This window comes from Pundamilia nyererei, unplaced genomic scaffold, assembly GCF_000239375.1.
Source record: "Pundamilia nyererei isolate P.nyererei 1_Seehausen unplaced genomic scaffold, PunNye1.0 scaffold00094, whole genome shotgun sequence".
Lineage (NCBI taxonomy): Eukaryota > Metazoa > Chordata > Actinopteri > Cichliformes > Cichlidae > Pundamilia > Pundamilia nyererei.
In genome coordinates, this window is record NW_005187495.1 from 960019 (window position 1) to 964832 (window position 4814).

The window sequence follows — 4814 nt, forward strand, 5'->3', positions numbered from 1 at the left end:
CTCTGGTGCAAATTACTGACCTCTGTCATCATTTTAGGTGGGGGAACTTGCACAATCGGTGGCTGACTAAATACTTTTTTGCCCCACTGTATCAATCGAGCCAGCCTCAACTTAGAGGAAGTTGGGTTTGTTTTTCAGCCCAGATGGTTGTGTCACCACGGTTAAAGGGAACAGTTTCATGTGGCTTTAGGCTCAAAATACCTCGTTGACGATTAATCTTATTTCATGTCATACTGTACACCCCTCAGGCACATTAAAATGTCAATAAGTTCAAGTGGCGGTCCAAAATAACGCGTGGAGAGAAACGATGCAAACAAAAGCATTTTAAAAAGTAAATATCCAGCATTAACCTCAGTCTTGAAGCAACGACGCATGACCTTAGCTTGCAAAATTGGTGTAAGATTTCTGTCTGGCTACACTAGCTGCTCAACTACAGGTGTTCTGACAGGCCTCTGCTGTCACTCTAGTTGCCTTGAATATGGCAAATGCATATAAGTCGCAAATTGAAGTCATCACAAACATAGGGAAATGGCATTAGAACTGCAACTGTTTCCTAAATGACAAAGGTCACATCCTTATTCAGTCATTTTTTTTGCAACTATCTTGGGCGTCAATTGCAGCGCAGGACAATACAAAAACAATTTAGAAAATTCCAGGAAAGGATTAAAGTAAACTTTCTTTTCCCCACAATTGTCCCACGACAGGACACATTCATGACACAAAGTCTGGCCAAAGACTTGGAAGAGATCTTCACATCTCATTGATAAATTCTTTGTTCTCCTAAAGGAATAACCTTTGGAGCCACATTAGAGCTGTGGAAATGCTCTGAAAACCTCTCTCTGCATGTTGTGTACGTGCAGTCTTGCGAAATGTCACAGCTCTGTGTTTGACATTCGACAACAGACAGGCATGTGTCCTGGAAGCCATTCCAAACCCATTCTTCCAGTGAAAGATGCCTCGAGGCCCTGCTGTTTGTCTTGACTCCTGAATAAAGGAGACATGTGTGTACATGCGAGCGCCGAAAGCGGAACACGCAGCTATTTTGTAATCCCGCAACTCTGTGTTTCATGCCCACTTGAAAGCCATGCTGCCTTGTGCCAACGAGATTGCGTGTTTCCTCACAGCTACAGGGTTAAATAACTTTGTGTGGGTGACTTGTGTTGTATTTTAATAGTGGTTTTGGTACTGTAAACATGTTAACTCACACATGCAAGCGTTGGTGGTTTAAGTTCTCGCTATAAACCCATTGTATCATTCAAACAAACCTTCCTTTTGTGAGATTATTTGTTTGTGGGGAGAAGGATTACAATTTAGATTAAATTCAGAATTTAACAGGGAGCCTATAAAGACAAGCTAATATGGAAGAAATATGATTTATATTTTTGATATACTTTCACCACAGCATTTTAGAAAAGCTGAATGCTTTTCAGGGAAGGTTAGTGTGGAATTACAGTAGTCTGGTCCAGAAGTAAGATATGCTTGGGCTGGTTTTTCAGCATTACTCTGAGATGGGATGTTCTAAATTTTAACCAGTTGCATAATAATAGTAATAATAATAATAATAATTGCAAAATTAGGAACAGAGATTTAAAAAATAGGCATTCTATTATATCACACTGACAGTAATTTCCAGAAGAAATCTTTAACCCCACTGTTCAAATCATTTTCAGCTCAAACACATAATTTACCACCTAATGGAAAATAGCAGCCAAATCTGCGGTCCGATAAGGCTGGTGATTCAACACTTGTGAAACATCCCCAGAGTCTCTGCAGTGGTCTTCTATATTTACACTCGGCTTATTTCCAGTTTGAGCTTATCGCAAACATGATTTGACTGTTATTAAGCCACAAGTTATTTTCTGAAAGTCACCACTAAATGTTTCCAGCACATGTCTTGATGTGAAAAACATGACTTCTTATTTTCACACCATGATAAACATAGTACATAAACAAGTAAGAAATATCTGATTTCTGATAGCTGTTTCCCATCTTGTTGCTAGGCTAAGCTATCTCACAGATACGAAGTTAGTTTAGTCTTCGCGTCCACCTCTCTGCAAGAAAATGCATTTTAAATTGAAGTCATGCAATTTAAAAACAAACAAACAACAGCAAATAAAAGAAGAAAGTTTCATGTTTGTGGTTTGATAAGATCAAAGCGCTGACACCAGATGAAGTTCTACATTTAGGTTGTCTATATTTATATGTGGTTTATTTCCTTCATGAACGTATCGTCAGTGTGATCAGATCGCTACCACAGTACAAACTTTTTTTTCCGAGTCACTCAGAAATGTTTCCACAAGACACTGCTATATAAGTGAAAGTCAAAGACAGCTTTACTGTCAGAAATCATATACACATGGCCCTTAATGTACACTAAAACAATATAAAGATAAGAATAAAAATAAAATATAACAGTAAATAACATGTTGAAGCTCTGGTGCTAGCTCAGTACTTTGGGAAAAGATAAGAAAGTGATCTCAATCTTCTTGTCCAGCTCATAGTAAGAATTTGAACAAGTGTAGTTTGAGTATTTTTATCTTCATGCTTTAGACTTACAGTGCAAGAACCCAAATGTTCAGTAGATGAAAGTCACGCTCTTAAAAATATCCAGCAAAAAACTGATGCAGGACCTGAGAGGAATCTGGTCCTTCAGTTTATCCGTCTACTGTTTGTTGAAAACCTGAGCTGATGTGGTTTGAAATGGTCTCAGTGGAAGGGTGGCTGTCAAGAAGCCTTCCATAAGGAAGGGAAATTGGAAGCAAAGACTGAGATATGCCTAGATAGAAAAACACACAATGCAACACTATCAGTCATGGATTGACCTCCCAAGGCCTCATTTCTGAAGCAGTGTGGGATCATCTCAACAGAGAACAGAAAAAAAGAGGCATCCGACATCTAGAGAAGAGTTTTAAAGAGTTGTTCAAGAAGCCTGGAGATCTCTTCTTGAAAACTACTTTAAGAAATGACAAGAAAATTGAAGGTGGTCATACCAAATATTGACTTTCAAGCCCATTAAAAATGTAAAACTGTGTTTTTGCCCTATATACTACATGATGATGCATGTATATTTCAATCAACTGTATCTACCTGTTTTCCTAGCAAAATATAAAGAAATCAGTGGTAGCTCAAGACACTTGCACAGACTGTAATAATATAACTTAATTTGTCATATTGACTGCCGAAATGTCATGTTCTAAGTCAATTAATGAGACTGGTTGCTGTAAAATTAGTGCATTTTACACCATGTTAGGAAAAATATTAGCAAATTCTTTTTGGCTAAGCCAAGCTTTTTGCTATCTATCAGTAGGGACACCCACACACCGGAAAGCTTGCGTGCCAAATACACACACGCTTGGCAGTAGGTGGGCATCAAGGCCCTCAGATGCTGACAGGGTTTGTCGGCACAGTTCTCCGTCTGCCTTTTTCTCTCTGCATGTGAGAGGTTTACTTTGGGATCGGGGCCGGGCCAGGCTTCACCTGGTCACACCGAAGGCAAGAGACGTTCAGATAGAGCAACGGAGGGAAGAAGGGAGGGAGGAAGAGAATGCTTTTCAAGGGGAGGCAAGGGCCTCGTAAAGGGAAACATTTGCAAACCGAAAGGGAGTTATGTAAATGGGTTAGTCATTAAAGCCTCCAAAAAAGAGGAGGCCAGATTGGGGCCAGGGGCAGGCGGGTAGGCAACTAGGGAACATAAACCCATTATATGAATAGGCCTCTCTGTTAAGAGTAAGCCCCACTTTCTTTTAAAGATTAGATTTTGTTTTCAGGTTATAGTCTTTACTAAAATATTAATTTAAGAATACCCAGAATATCGACCAAAGCTTCAAGCAGTCATTATTTCATGTAGCAGTGAGGCTATTATTTGCCTCATCCTTTCAGTGGAGGTTCCCCTGGTAGACAATGATTGCTATTCTCAGTGTAATTCTGTGTTACATTAACACTGTACGCTTTCAAAATAAATGCACAGGGCTAAAACTCATGCAGAGTCACTCTTTAAATAGCAACACTTTACAATACGATCCACCACTAAGGGCACAATTCCCCTGTAATTAAATGGAATTTCAACATATTTTATTTGAAATTACAATATAATTATATTTCACTCCAAATACTTAAAGTACTTAAATGTAGGTACACCTTCGTTTTACAGGAACACTAAGGAATTTCTTGACAATTTAGTGGAAAAACAGACAGTATGTCCCCATTTTACATTGTAAGTACGCTGTACTTTTCAAGGCACGGGCCCTATTATGGAGAGCCTTAACTTTGCCTTTTTACCTCACTGTTATTCTAGTGATAAGTTCCAGCATTGTCTCCTGTGTTATAGTACATATCTTGAGTTCTAATAGTAGCATTTTAGTTCCCTAGGTGTGTCATTAAGTGTGATTTATAATCCCGCAAATCCGTACACGTTTCTGTTCCTATAGTGAGCAAAGAGGGGGTTTTCACCCACACCAGATATGCTCACGCGCAGCTCTCCAAAATCCCAACTGGCCATCACTGGCAGCAGCTGACTGCCAAATGCCAACCAGTTCACACAGGATCGGTTAAAAAACATCAAAGATAAAAGAATACAGCATGAAAAGCACAGGCAGTGGCTGGGGTAGACACTTTTCATTGTTTTTAACACTCTCTTCAGATCTTTGTATCAGATCTTTGCTTTTCTCCATTGCTGGCTGATGCACCAACAAGCCCAATCAAGAGTGGCCAACAGACCGGTTGTACCACATACTTTGTACACTGGCTCCATTGACAGCAGTGCTGTCTGCAGACGGGTGGGCCATCCCCAGACTGCCAATGTGCAACTCTTGCTG